The sequence below is a fragment of the Idiotropiscis lumnitzeri genome, unplaced genomic scaffold (assembly GCF_059441095.1).
Source record: "Idiotropiscis lumnitzeri isolate Australia: NSW breed Sydney's pygmy pipehorse unplaced genomic scaffold, RoL_Ilum_1.0 HiC_scaffold_213, whole genome shotgun sequence".
In the NCBI taxonomy this organism is placed as follows: domain Eukaryota; kingdom Metazoa; phylum Chordata; class Actinopteri; order Syngnathiformes; family Syngnathidae; genus Idiotropiscis; species Idiotropiscis lumnitzeri.
Window position 1 is genome coordinate 197,763 of NW_028283751.1, and position 16,017 is coordinate 213,779.

Below are 16,017 nucleotides of genomic sequence, written 5' to 3' on the forward strand. Positions count from 1 at the left end.
CTTTTTTGAAATGGCTCGCCATGGCCCTCGAGAAATGTTAAAAAAGCAGCCCTGGTTGAGTGTTTCACCTCGCTTTTTGTAAATTTTATGGAGTACAGTGAACCCTCGGTAATCGCGGTTATTGGGGACAGAGACCACCCGCGAAAACTGAAAATCCGCGAAGTAGCGGCGCACCTTCAAAAATGCTTATATATATATATATATAGATATATATATATATATATATATATACGGGGAGAGAGAGAGTGAAATTCATGTTATAACAAAAAAACCAAATTATTATTAAAACGTATTATTTTTTTATTCCCCAGCCATTCTTTTTGTATTTATTTAATTACTCCGACTTTTACCTGCTGGTACGCCGTCCGGTGTTCCCTGTGAAATGAAAGGTGGCATTCTTTAATTATTTATTTATTTATTCATTTATTCATTCATAACTGACAGCTTCGCGCTCCGTTCGTGCCCGGGCGGAAGAGGTGTTCCAATTCGGCTTAACTGTGACACACGCCCGCCCTCCTCCCCCGGAGCTTCCATTCGGTTAAACTTAGGGGCCGCTTGGCACCGCCCGTGCCCCGGGAAGGTGCTCCTCTTCGGCTTACTGTGACGCGAGCATGCCCGCCTCCTCCGGAGCTTCCATTCGGTTAAACTTAGGGGCCGCTTGGAACCGCCCGTGCCCGGCAAAGGTGCTCCTCTTCGGCTTACTGTGACGCGAGCATGCCCTCCTCCTCCGGAGCTTCCATTTGGTTAAACTTAGGGGCCGCTTGGAACCGCCCGTGCCTGGGGAAGGTGCTCCTCTTCGGCTTACTGTGACGCGAGCATGCCCTCCTCCTCCGGAGCTTCCATTCGGTTAAACTTAGGGGCCGCTTGGCACCGCCCGTGCCCGGGGACGGTGCTCCTCTAAGGCTTAACTGCCACGCACGCCGGCCGGAGCCCTGGTACGGTCCGAACCGCGCGAAACGTCGCCACCGATCGTGTCCGGGGGAACGTGCTCTTCTTCGTCCACTCTCCTCTTCGCCCACGCTCTTCTTCGGCGCACGCCGGCCGTCTAACCGCTCCAGCGCCCGTCGTGCCGCTCGGCGAAACTACAATGCCCCCGAATATTTTTTATACCCGCGAAGCACTGAACCCGCGAAAGGTGAACCGCGAAGTAGCGAGGGTTCACTGTATGTATAAGACCAAGACCTACAAAAAAGTCTCTTGGAGCAATGAGCTAGGTTTTACAGGAAGTCGGCCATTTTGAATTTACTTAAAAGGGGCGGGTCACCACCATGGACTTTGTGTAGAAATTATTATTGGGGCCCGAGCAGCGACCGCGGCGAGGTCCCTATTGTTTATGTAGAAATTATTATTAGGGCCCGAGCAGCGACCGCTACGAGGTCCCCATTGTTTTTGTGGAAATTATTATTATTATTATTATTAGGGCCCGAGCAGTGACCGCTGCGAGGTCCCTATTGTTTTTCTAGAAATTGTTATTAGGGCCCGAGCTGCGACGGCTGCGAGGTCCCTATTGTTTTTGTAGAAAATATTATTACTTTTATTATTATTATTATTATTATTATTATTAGGGCCTGAGCAGCGACCGCTGCGAAGTCCCTGTTGTTTTTGTAGAAATTATTATTATTATTATTTTTCCGATTGTACGATCGCATTTTTGACCCCCGAAACATGCACAAAAACTCACCAAACTTGGCAGTCTCATCGGGCATGGCGAGAAATTTGATATTTTAACGTCTAATATGAACAGGAAGTGAGTTATGAATTTTTGAAAGTCCGACTTTTGCCCTTTTTTGCATGTTTACAGGGGTCATTCTTTTGCACCCTGATCCTAAAGGCTTCATCTGATTGCCTTAAAATTATGTCTGTAGCATCTTAAGACCTGGGACAAACACTGGGGCTAAAATCTTTTGTTTCCGAAATACTATATGACGGGGGCGGGGCTTCAAAGTTTTCACTTAAGATTTCCTTCGCCGCAATGGACAAAATGCTTAATAACTCTCCTGCACATGCTGCTAAAAATCCAAAACTTCACATATACATAAAGAGTCGGTACCTGAAGACATCTATATGTTTATATTCTGTTATACACCTTGCGCCAATCAATATCATTTTTTACATTTTGACGTACTGCACGGTGCCCTTTTAACGAATCCGATTGAAAATTGGCTAGAAAAGACTCAAGACATTGATCTTACTCTATCCCTATTTTTGTGACTTTCCTTCGAAGGGCGTGGCTATTGCGGTGCCGCAGAGTCTGATTATTCTCCGTGGCAACAAAAGTTCCTGCAAAATGATTCAGATGATCCATCTTCTCGAAATTTTTCACATTTGAGGATATTCAGGCCCTGAAGACGGCTGCCAACTTATTTTTGATCGCAGTGGTAGCGCCACCAACTGGTTAAAACAAATACAAGTTATTTTCGTTGATGTTTTTCTCCGGGCAGGTTAACAAAATCTACCTTATATTTGCTCGGATGAGTGTTTAGGCCTTGAGGATGTCACAATACGAAAGTCTTTCGCCTTCTTCAGAGTGTCACATGATGGTGTCTTGTGACCCGTCTTTATCAGCTGATGTTCCATGAGGGCGTGACTTACCTGTCACAAGAATGAAGGCAAGTCACGCCCCCCGCTGTCCGTTCACTCCGCCAAGATGCTGCTCCAGGTGGTAGAGAGGATGAAGGCTCCCTTGTCTCTGTTCATGGTTTTTATGCCTCGCTTGCAGATCTCAATGGCCTCTCTGATCCAGCGCTGTTGTTTGTTCTCTTCGGTGCGGATGACCCTGCCCTTCTCCCGGTCCATGATGTGGTTTTCCCTTTTGCAGTGGTCAGTGATTGCTGATTTGTAATGTTCATGTTGTGCTTGTTCTTTTACTGCTATGATTTTTCATTTTTTTGACAGGTAATTCACACCCTCATGGAACATCAGCTGATAAAGACGGGTCTCAAGACACCATCATGCGACACTCTGAAGAAGGCGAAAGACTCGCCGAAACATGTCAGGTAAAAAATTTACCTAAAACATAATTGTCTGCTTTTAATGAATCTGTCAAATATCAATAATAAGAAGACAAAATGAACCTAATACAAATAAATGAATGCTTAATAACTCCCCTGCACATGCTCCTAAAAATCCAAACCTTCACCTGTAAATAAAATGTCCCGACCTGAAGACATCTTAATGTTATTATTTTGTTATACACACAGCGCCGCCAAGTGGAATAAAAAATTTGTTTTTATTTTAATTTTCACGTACTGCACGGTGCCCTTTTGACGAATCCGACTGAAAATTAGTCAGAAAAGACTCAAGACAATGATCTTACTCTCTGCCGAGTTTTGTGACGTTTTGGCAAAAGGCGTGGCTATTACGGTGCTGAAAAGTCCGATTGTACTTTGTGGCAACAAAAGCTCCGGCAACATGACTGAGATGATCCTATCTTCTCGAAGTTGTACACATTTGAGGATACTTCAACCCTGAAGACATCTACCAACTTATTTTTCATCGTAGTAGTAGCGCCACCAACTGGTAAAAGCTAATACAAGTTATTTTCTTGGATGTTTTTCTCCGTGCAACTCAACAAGGTCGCCCTCATATATGCTCGCAGGACTGTTTCGTCCATGAGGATGTCACAATACGAAATTCATCCTTTTTCGTGAAAAGTTGTGGGAGTGGCATTGCACTGTCCGGCAATAAAACAACGCTGATTATGAGGTTCTAAATATGAACGACAACTCGTGAAACTTGACACACACATCAGGCAGAGCAAATTTATCAATATTTTATACGTTAGTTGTGCAGCTTTTTTTAAATGGCTCGCCATGGCCCTCGAGAAATGTTCAAAAAAGCAGCCCTGGTTGAGTGTTTCACCTCGCTTTTTGTAAATTTTATGGAGTACAGTGAACCCTCGGTTGTCGCGGTTAATGGGGACCGAGACCACCCGCGGAAACTGAAAATCCGCGAAGTAGCGGCGCACCTTCAAAAATGCTTAAAAAAAAATACAATATATATAATAAATATATATATAGATATATACATAGATATATATATATATATATATATACAGAGAGAGAGAGAGAGTGAAATTCATGTTATAACAAAAAAAACAAATTATTATTAAAACGTATTATTTTTTTATTCCCCAGCCATTCTTTTTGTATTTATTTAATTACTCCGACTATTACCTGCTGGTACGCCGTCCGGTGTGCCCTGTGAAATGAAAGGTGGCATTCTTTATTTATTTATTTATTTATTCATTTATTCATTCATAACTGACAGCTTCGCGCTCCGTTCGTGCCCGGGCGGAAGAGGTGTTCCAATTCGGCTTAACTGTGACACACGCCCGCCCTCCTCCCCCGGAGCTTCCATTCGGTTAAACTTAGGGGCCGCTTGGCACCGCCCGTGCCCGGGGAAGGTGCTCCTCTTCGGCTTACTGTGACGCGAGCATGCCCGCCTCCTCCGGAGCTTCCATTCGGTTAAACTTAGGGGCCGCTTGGAACCGCCCGTGCCCGGCGAAGGTGCTCCTCTTCGGCTTACTGTGACGCGAGCATGCCCTCCTCCTCCGGAGCTTCCATTTGGTTAAACTTAGGGGCCGTTTGGAACCGCCCGTGCCCGGGGAAGGTGCTCCTCTTCGGCTTACTGTGACGCGAGCATGCCCTCCTCCTCCGGAGCTTCCATTCGGTTAAACTTAGGGGCCGCTTGGCACCGCCCGTGCCCGGGGAAGGTGCTCCTCTACGGCTTAACTGCCACGCACGCCGGCCGGAGCTCTGGTACGGTCCGAACCGCGCGAAACGTCGCCACCGATCGTGTCCGGGGGAACGTGCTCTTCTTCGTCCACTCTCCTCTTCGCCCACGCTCTTCTTCGGCGCACGCCGGCCGTCTAACCGCTCCAGCGCCCGTCGTGCCGCTCGGCGAAACTACAATGCCCCCGAATATTTTTTATACCCGCGAAGCACTGAACCCGCGAAAGGTGAACCGCGAAGTAGCGAGGGTTCACTGTATGTATAAGACCAAGACCTACAAAAAAAGTCTCTTGGAGCAATGAGCTAGGTTTTACAGGAAGTCGGCCATTTTGAATTTACTTAAAAGGGGCGGGTCACCACAATGGACTTTGTGTAGAAATTATTATTGGGGCCCGAGCAGCGACCGCGGCGAGGTCCCTATTGTTTATGTAGAAATTATTATTAGGGCCCGAGCAGCGACCGCTACGAGGTCCCCATTGTTTTTGTGGAAATTATTATTATTATTATTATTAGGGCCCGAGCAGTGACCGCTGCGAGGTCCCTATTGTTTTTCTAGAAATTGTTATTAGGGCCCGAGCTGCGACGGCTGCGAGGTCCCTATTGTTTTTGTAGAAATTATTATTATTATTATTAGGGCCTGAGCAGCGACCGCTGCGAAGTCCCTGTTGTTTTTGTAGAAATTATTATTATTATTATTTTTCCGATTGTACGATCGCATTTTTGACCCCCGAAACATGCACAAAAACTCACCAAACTTGGCAGTCTCATCGGGCATGGCGAGAAATTTGATATTTTAACGTCTAATATGAACAGGAAGTGAGTTATGAATTTTTGAAAGTCCGACTTTTGCCCTTTTTTGCATGTTTACAGGGGTCATTCTTTTGCACCCTGATCCTAAAGGCTTCATCTGATTGCCTTAAAATTATGTCTGTAGCATCTTAAGACCTGGGACAAACACTGGGGCTAAAATCTTTTGTTTCCGAAATACTATATGACGGGGGCGGGGCTTCAAAGTTTTCACTTAAGATTTCCTTCGCCGCAATGGACAAAATGCTTAATAACTCTCCTGCACATGCTGCTAAAAATCCAAAACTTCACATATACATAAAGAGTCGGTACCTGAAGACATCTATATGTTTATATTCTGTTATACACCTTGCGCCAATCAATATCATTTTTTACATTTTGACGTCCTGCACGGTGCCCTTTTAACGAATCCGATTGAAAATTGGCTAGAAAAGACTCAAGACATTGATCTTACTCTTTCCCTATTTTTGTGACTTTCCTTCGAAGGGCGTGGCTATTACGGTGCCGCAGAGTCTGATTATTCTCCGTGGCAACAAAAGTTCCTGCAAAATGATTCAGATGATCCATCTTCTCGAAATTTTTCACATTTGAGGATATTCAGGCCCTGAAGACGGCTGCCAACTTATTTTTGATCGGATGAGTGTTTAGGCCTTGAGGATGTCACAATACGAAAGTCTTTCGCCTTCTTCAGAGTGTCACATGATGGTGTCTTGTGGCCCGTCTTTATCAGCTGATGTTCCATGAGGGCGTGACTTACCTGTCACAAGAATGAAGGCAAATCACGCCCCCCGCTGTCCGTTCACTCCGCCAAGATGCTGCTCCAGGTGGTAGAGAGGATGAAGGCTCCCTTGTCTCTGTTCATGGTTTTTATGCCTCGCTTGCAGATCTCAATGGCCTCTCTGATCCAGCGCTGTTGTTTGTTCTCTTCGGTGCGGATGACCCTGCCCTTCTCCCGGTCCATGATGTGGTTTTCCCTTTTGCAGTGGTCAGTGATTGCTGATTTGTAATGTTCATGTTGTGCTTGTTCTTTTACTGCTCTGATTTTTCATTTTTTTGACAGGTAAGTCACACCCTCATGGAACATCAGCTGATAAAGACGGGTCTCAAGACACCATCATGCGACACTCTGAAGAAGGCGAAAGACTCGCCGAAACATGTCAGGTAAAAAATTAACCTAAAACATAATTGTCTGCTTTTAATGAATCAGTCAAATATCAATAATAAGAAGACAAAATGAACCTAATACAAATAAATGAATGCTTAATAACGCCCCTGCACATGCTCCTAAAAATCCAAACCTTCACCTGTAAATAAAACGTCCCGACCTGAAGACATCTTAATGTTATTATTTTGTTATACACACAGCGCCGCCAAGTGGAATCAAAAATTTGTTTTTATTTTAATTTTCACGTACTGCACGGTGCCCTTTTGACGAATCCGACTGAAAATCAGTCAGAAAAGACTCAAGACAATGATCTTACTCTGTGCCGAATTTTGTGACGTTTTGGCAAAAGGCGTGGCTATTACGGTGCTGAAAAATCCGATTGTACTTTGTGGCAACAAAAGCTCCGGCAACATGACTCAGATGATCCTATCTTCTCGAAGTTGTACACATTTGAGGATACTTCAGCCCTGAAGACATCTACCAACTTATTTTTCATCGTAGTAGTAGCGCCACCAACTGGTAAAAGCTAATACAAGTTATTTTCTTGGATGTTTTTCTCCGTGCAACTCAACAAGGTCGCCCTCATATATGCTCGGATGACTGTTTCGGCCATGAGGATGTCACAATACGAAATTCATCCTTTTTCGTGAAAAGTTGTGGGAGTGGCATTGCACTGTTCGGCAATAAAACAACGCTGATTATGAGGTTCTAAATATGAACGACAACTCGTGAAACTTTACACACACATCAGGCAGAGCAAATTTATCAATATTTTATACGTTAGTTGTGCAGCTTTTTTGAAATGGCTCGCCATGGCCCTCGAGAAAAGTTAAAAAAAGAATAGAATAGAAATAGAAATCCCTTTATTGTCATTGTACTCAAGTGTGCAACGAGATTAGAGGGCTCCCCTCTCCAGTGCAATACAACAATAATACAGACAATATATAAATTAGATAAATAAATAAGACAGTGCAATGGAATTCAGTACTGAATAGGGCATATAGAAACACATCACAATGCTGTTTTGCAAGGTTAGGGTGGTCTCGTGTGTGTGTGAGAGTTCAGTATGGAGATGGCTCTCGGAGAGAAAACTGTTTCTCAGTCTATTGGTCCTTGATTTGATGCATCTGTAGCGCCTGCCAGAGGGCAACAGGTCGAACAGGTGTGAGTTTGGGTGGGTATTGTCTTTGACGATGTTGAGAGCCCTTCTGAGGCACCGGGCGGTGTAGATGTCCGACAGCGAGGGGAGAGGGCAGCCAATAATCCTTTGCGCTGTTTTGACTGTCCTCTGGAGCCTCACTCTGTCCGCCTCAGTGCAGCCGCTGTACCAGGTGGAGACACAGTACGTCAGCAGGCTCTCGATGGACGAGTGGTAGAAGGCCAGCAGCAGCTTCCTGTCCAGGTTGAATTTCCTGAGGACTCTCAGGAAGTGCAGACGTTGGCGGACCTTCTTTACCACTGCTGTGGTGTTGTGACTCCAAGAAAGGTCATCGGAGATCTGTACTCCCAGGAACTTGAACGTGTGGACCCTCTCCACACACACGCCTTCGATGCAGAGGGGGGGCGGCAGCGTCTTGTTCCTCCTGAAGTCGACGACAATCTCCTTTGTTTTAGCAGAGTTAAGGTGCAGTCTGTTGTCCTTGCACCAAGTTGTCAGTCTCCCTACCTCCTCTCTGTAGGCTGTCTCGTCACCTTCCGAGATCAGACCGACCACTGTCGTGTCGTCAGCAAACTTGACGATGGTGTTGTTGCCGTGGGCCGGGCTGCAGTCGTAGGTGTAGAGGGCGTACAGGAGAGGGCTCAGCACGCATCCTTGGGGGGAACCGGTGCTCAGCATGAGGGTGGAGGACGTGTAGGGGCCGAGCAACACAGTCTGGGGTCTGTTGGTCAGAAAGTCCTTAATCCAGATGCGTGTGAGGGCAGGGAGGCCGAGAGTGTCCAGTTTGGCGACGAGGATGTCTGGGATGATCGTGTTGAATGCCGAGCTGTAGTCCACAAAGAGCATCCTTGCATAGCTCCGCTGTTGTTCCAGGTGGCCCAGCACAACATGCAGAGCAGCCCTGGTTGAGTGTTTCACCTCGCTTTTTGTAAATTTTATGGAGTACAGTGAACCCTCGGTTATCGCGGTTAATGGGGACCGAGACCACCCGCGAAAACTGAAAATCCGCGAAGTAGCGGCGCACCTTCAAAAATGCTTAAAAAAAAAATACAATATATATAATAAATATATATATATATATACGGGGAGAGAGAGAGTGAAATTCATGTTATAACAAAAAAAACAAATTATTATTAAAACGTATTATTTTTTTATTCCCCAGCCATTCTTTTTGTATTTATTTAATTACTCAGACTTTTACCTGCTGGTACGCCGTCTAGTGTGCCCTGTGAAATGAAAGGTGCCATTCTTTATTTATTTATTTATTTATTCATTTATTCATTCATAACTGACAGCTTCGCGCTCCGCTCGTGCCCGGGCGGAAGAGGTGCTCCAATTCGGCTTAACTGTGACACACGCCCACCCTCCTCCCCCGGAGCTTCCATTCGGTTAAACTTAGGGGCCGCTTGGCACCGCCCGTGCCCGGGGAAGGTGCTCCTCTTCGGCTTACTGTGTCGCGAGCATGCCCTCCTCCTCCGGAGCTTCCATTCGGTTAAACTTAGGGGCCGCTTGGAACCGCCCGTGCCCGGGGAAGGTGCTCCTCTTCGGCTTACTGTGACGCGAGCATGCCCTCCTCCTCCGGAGCTTCCATTCGGTTAAACTTAGGGGCCGCTTGGCACCGCCTGTGCCCGGGGAAGGTGCTCCTCTACGGCTTAACTGCCACGCACGCCGGCCGGAGCTCTGGTACGGTCCGAACCGCGCGAAACGTCGCCACCGATCGTGTCCGGGGGAACGTGCTCTTCTTCGTCCACTCTTCTCTTCGCCCACGCTCTTCTTCGGCGCACGCCGGCCGTCTAACCGCTCCAGCGCCCCGTCGTGCCGCTCGGCGAAACTACAATGCCCCCGAATATTTTTTATACCCGCGAAGCACTGAACCCGCGAAAGGTGAACCGCGAAGTAGCGAGGGTTCACTGTATGTATAAGACCAAGACCTACAAAAAAGTCTCTTGGAGCAATGAGCTAGGTTTTACAGGAAGTCGGCCATTTTGAATTTATTAAAAGGGGGCGGGTCACCACAATGGACTTTGTGTAGAAATTATTATTGGGGCCCGAGCAGCGACCGCGGCGAGGTCCCTATTGTTTATGTAGAAATTATTATTAGGGCCCGAGCAGCGACCGCTACGAGGTCCCCATTGTTTTTGTGGAAAATATTATTATTATTATTATTATTAGGGCCCGAGCAGTGACCGCTGCGAGGTCCCTATTGTTTTTCTAGAAATTGTTATTAGGGCCCGAGCTGCGACGGCTGCGAAGTCCCTGTTGTTTTTGTAGAAATTATTATTATTATTATTATTATTATTATTAGGGCCTGAGCAGCGACCGCTGCGAAGTCCCTGTTGTTTTTGTAGAAATTATTATTATTATTATTTTTCCGATTGTACGATCGCATTTTTGACCCCCGAAACATGCACAAAAACTCACCAAACTTGGCAGTCTCATCGGGCATGGCGAGAAATTTGATATTTTAACGTCTAATATGAACAGGAAGTGAGTTATGAATTTTTGAAAGTCCGACTTTTGCCCTTTTTTGCATGTTTACAGGGGTCATTCTTTTGCACCCTGATCCTAAAGGCTTCATCTGATTGCCTTAAAATTCTGTCTGTAGCATCTTAAGACCTGGGACAAACACTGGGGCTAAAATCTTTTGTTTCCGAAATACTATATGACGGGGGCGGGGCTTCAAAGTTTTCACTTAAGATTTCCTTCGCCGCAATGGACAAAATGCTTAATAACTCTCCTGCACATGCTGCTAAAAATCCAAAACTTCACATATACATAAAGAGTCGGTACCTGAAGACATCTATATGTTTATATTCTGTTATACACCTTGCGTCAATCAATATCATTTTTTACATTTTGACGTACTGCACGGTGCCCTTTTAACGAATCCGATTGAAAATTGGCGAGAAAAGACTCAAGACATTGATCTTACTCTATCCCTATTTTTGTGACTTTCCTTCGAAGGGCGTGGCTATTGCGGTGCCGCAGAGTCTGATTATTCTCCGTGGCAACAAAAGTTCCTGCAAAATGATTCAGATGATCCATCTTCTCGAAATTTTTCACATTTGAGGATATTCAGGCCCTGAAGACGGCTGCCAACTTATTTTTGATCGCAGTGGTAGCGCCACCAACTGGTTAAAACAAATACAAATTATTTTCGTTGATGTTTTTCTCCGGGCAGGTTAACAAAATCTACCTTATATTTGCTCGGATGAGTGTTTAGGCCTTGAGGATGTCACAATACGAAAGTCTTTCGCCTTCTTCAGAGTGTCACATGATGGTGTCTTGTGACCCGTCTTTATCAGCTGATGTTCCATGAGGGCGTGACTTACCTGTCACAAGAATGAAGGCAAGTCACGCCCCCCGCTGTCCGTTCACTCCGCCAAGATGCTGCTCCAGGTGGTAGAGAGGATGAAGGCTCCCTTGTCTCTGTTCATGGTTTTTATGCCTCGCTTGCAGATCTCAATGGCCTCTCTGATCCAGCGCTGTTGTTTGTTCTCTTCGGTGCGGATGACCCTGCCCTTCTCCCGGTCCATGATGTGGTTTTCCCTTTTGCAGTGGTCAGTGATTGCTGATTTGTAATGTTCATGTTGTGCTTGTTTTTTTACTGCTATGATTTTTCATTTTTTTGACAGGTAATTCACACCCTCATGGAACATCAGCTGATAAAGACGGGTCTCAAGACACCATCATGCGACACTCTGAAGAAGGCGAAAGACTCGCCGAAACATGTCAGGTAAAAAATTTACCTAAAACATAATTGTCTGCTTTTAATGAATCTGTCAAATATCAATAATAAGAAGACAAAATGAACCTAATACAAATAAATGAATGCTTAATAACTCCCCTGCACATGCTCCTAAAAATCCAAACCTTCACCTGTAAATAAAATGTCCCGACCTGAAGACATCTTAATGTTATTATTTTGTTATACACACAGCGCCGCCAAGTGGAATAAAAAATTTGTTTTTATTTTAATTTTCACGTACTGCACGGTGCCCTTTTGACGAATCCGACTGAAAATTAGTCAGAAAAGACTCAAGACAATGATCTTACTCTCTGCCGAGTTTTGTGACGTTTTGGCAAAAGGCGTGGCTATTACGGTGCTGAAAAGTCCGATTGTACTTTGTGGCAACAAAAGCTCCGGCAACATGACTGAGATGATCCTATCTTCTCGAAGTTGTACACATTTGAGGATACTTCAACCCTGAAGACATCTACCAACTTATTTTTCATCGTAGTAGTAGCGCCACCAACTGGTAAAAGCTAATACAAGTTATTTTCTTGGATGTTTTTCTCCGTGCAACTCAACAAGGTCGCCCTCATATATGCTCGGAGGACTGTTTCGTCCATGAGGATGTCACAATACGAAATTCATCCTTTTTCGTGAAAAGTTGTGGGAGTGGCATTGCACTGTCCGGCAATAAAACAACGCTGATTATGAGGTTCTAAATATGAACGACAACTCGTGAAACTTGACACACACATCAGGCAGAGCAAATTTATCAATATTTTATACGTTAGTTGTGCAGCTTTTTTTAAATGGCTCGCCATGGCCCTCGAGAAATGTTCAAAAAAGCAGCCCTGGTTGAGTGTTTCACCTCGCTTTTTGTAAATTTTATGGAGTACAGTGAACCCTCGGTTGTCGCGGTTAATGGGGACCGAGACCACCCGCGGAAACTGAAAATCCGCGAAGTAGCGGCGCACCTTCAAAAATGCTTAAAAAAAAATACAATATATATAATAAATATATATATATATATATATAGATATATATATAGATATATATATATATATATATATATATACAGAGAGAGAGAGAGAGTGAAATTCATGTTATAACAAAAAAAACAAATTATTATTAAAACGTATTATTTTTTTATTCCCCAGCCATTCTTTTTGTATTTATTTAATTACTCCGACTATTACCTGCTGGTACGCCGTCCGGTGTGCCCTGTGAAATGAAAGGTGGCATTCTTTATTTATTTATTTATTTATTCATTTATTCATTCATAACTGACAGCTTCGCGCTCCGTTCGTGCCCGGGCGGAAGAGGTGTTCCAATTCGGCTTAACTGTGACACACGCCCGCCCTCCTCCCCCGGAGCTTCCATTCGGTTAAACTTAGGGGCCGCTTGGCACCGCCCGTGCCCGGGGAAGGTGCTCCTCTTCGGCTTACTGTGACGCGAGCATGCCCGCCTCCTCCGGAGCTTCCATTCGGTTAAACTTAGGGGCCGCTTGGAACCGCCCGTGCCCGGCGAAGGTGCTCCTCTTCGGCTTACTGTGACGCGAGCATGCCCTCCTCCTCCGGAGCTTCCATTTGGTTAAACTTAGGGGCCGCTTGGAACCGCCCGTGCCCGGGGAAGGTGCTCCTCTTCGGCTTACTGTGACGCGAGCATGCCCTCCTCCTCCGGAGCTTCCATTCGGTTAAACTTAGGGGCCGCTTGGCACCGCCCGTGCCCGGGGAAGGTGCTCCTCTACGGCTTAACTGCCACGCACGCCGGCCGGAGCTCTGGTACGGTCCGAACCGCGCGAAACGTCGCCACCGATCGTGTCCGGGGGAACGTGCTCTTCTTCGTCCACTCTCCTCTTCGCCCACGCTCTTCTTCGGCGCACGCCGGCCGTCTAACCGCTCCAGCGCCCGTCGTGCCGCTCGGCGAAACTACAATGCCCCCGAATATTTTTTATACCCGCGAAGCACTGAACCCGCGAAAGGTGAACCGCGAAGTAGCGAGGGTTCACTGTATGTATAAGACCAAGACCTACAAAAAAAGTCTCTTGGAGCAATGAGCTAGGTTTTACAGGAAGTCGGCCATTTTGAATTTACTTAAAAGGGGCGGGTCACCACAATGGACTTTGTGTAGAAATTATTATTGGGGCCCGAGCAGCGACCGCGGCGAGGTCCCTATTGTTTATGTAGAAATTATTATTAGGGCCCGAGCAGCGACCGCTACGAGGTCCCCATTGTTTTTGTGGAAATTATTATTATTATTATTATTATTAGGGCCCGAGCAGTGACCGCTGCGAGGTCCCTATTGTTTTTCTAGAAATTGTTATTAGGGCCCGAGCTGCGACGGCTGCGAAGTCCCTGTTGTTTTTGTAGAAATTATTATTATTATTATTATTATTATTATTAGGGCCTGAGCAGCGACCGCTGCGAAGTCCCTGTTGTTTTTGTAGAAATTATTATTATTATTATTTTTCCGATTGTACGATCGCATTTTTGACCCCCGAAACATGCACAAAAACTCACCAAACTTGGCAGTCTCATCGGGCATGGCGAGAAATTTGATATTTTAACGTCTAATATGAACAGGAAGTGAGTTATGAATTTTTGAAAGTCCGACTTTTGCCCTTTTTTGCATGTTTACAGGGGTCATTCTTTTGCACCCTGATCCTAAAGGCTTCATCTGATTGCCTTAAAATTCTGTCTGTAGCATCTTAAGACCTGGGACAAACACTGGGGCTAAAATCTTTTGTTTCCGAAATACTATATGACGGGGGCGGGGCTTCAAAGTTTTCAGTTAAGATTTCCTTCGCCGCAATGGACAAAATGCTTAATAACTCTCCTGCACATGCTGCTAAAAATCCAAAACTTCACATATACATAAAGAGTCGGTACCTGAAGACATCTATATGTTTATATTCTGTTATACACCTTGCGTCAATCAATATCATTTTTTACATTTTGACGTACTGCACGGTGCCCTTTTAACGAATCCGATTGAAAATTGGCTAGAAAAGACTCAAGACATTGATCTTACTCTATCCCTATTTTTGTGACTTTCCTTCGAAGGGCGTGGCTATTGCGGTGCCGCAGAGTCTGATTATTCTCCGTGGCAACAAAAGTTCCTGCAAAATGATTCAGATGATCCATCTTCTCGAAATTTTTCACATTTGAGGATATTCAGGCCCTGAAGACGGCTGCCAACTTATTTTTGATCGCAGTGGTAGCGCCACCAACTGGTTAAAACAAATACAAATTATTTTCGTTGATGTTTTTCTCCGGGCAGGTTAACAAAATCTACCTTATATTTGCTCGGATGAGTGTTTAGGCCTTGAGGATGTCACAATACGAAAGTCTTTCGCCTTCTTCAGAGTGTCACATGATGGTGTCTTGTGACCCGTCTTTATCAGCTGATGTTCCATGAGGGCGTGACTTACCTGTCACAAGAATGAAGGCAAGTCACGCCCCCCGCTGTCCGTTCACTCCGCCAAGATGCTGCTCCAGGTGGTAGAGAGGATGAAGGCTCCCTTGTCTCTGTTCATGGTTTTTATGCCTCGCTTGCAGATCTCAATGGCCTCTCTGATCCAGCGCTGTTGTTTGTTCTCTTCGGTGCGGATGACCCTGCCCTTCTCCCGGTCCATGATGTGGTTTTCCCTTTTGCAGTGGTCAGTGATTGCTGATTTGTAATGTTCATGTTGTGCTTGTTCTTTTACTGCTATGATTTTTCATTTTTTTGACAGGTAATTCACACCCTCATGGAACATCAGCTGATAAAGACGGGTCTCAAGACACCATCATGCGACACTCTGAAGAAGGCGAAAGACTCGCCGAAACATGTCAGGTAAAAAATTTACCTAAAACATAATTGTCTGCTTTTAATGAATCTGTCAAATATCAATAATAAGAAGACAAAATGAACCTAATACAAATAAATGAATGCTTAATAACTCCCCTGCACATGCTCCTAAAAATCCAAACCTTCACCTGTAAATAAAATGTCCCGACCTGAAGACATCTTAATGTTATTATTTTGTTATACACACAGCGCCGCCAAGTGGAATAAAAAATTTGTTTTTATTTTAATTTTCACGTACTGCACCGTGCCCTTTTGACGAATCCGACTGAAAATTAGTCAGAAAAGACTCAAGACAATGATCTTACTCTCTGCCGAGTTTTGTGACGTTTTGGCAAAAGGCGTGGCTATTACGGTGCTGAAAAGTCCGATTGTACTTTGTGGCAACAAAAGCTCCGGCAACATGACTGAGATGATCCTATCTTCTCGAAGTTGTACACATTTGAGGATACTTCAACCCTGAAGACATCTACCAACTTATTTTTCATCGTAGTAGTAGCGCCACCAACTGGTAAAAGCTAATACAAGTTATTTTCTTGGATGTTTTTCTCCGTGCAACTCAACAAGGTCGCCC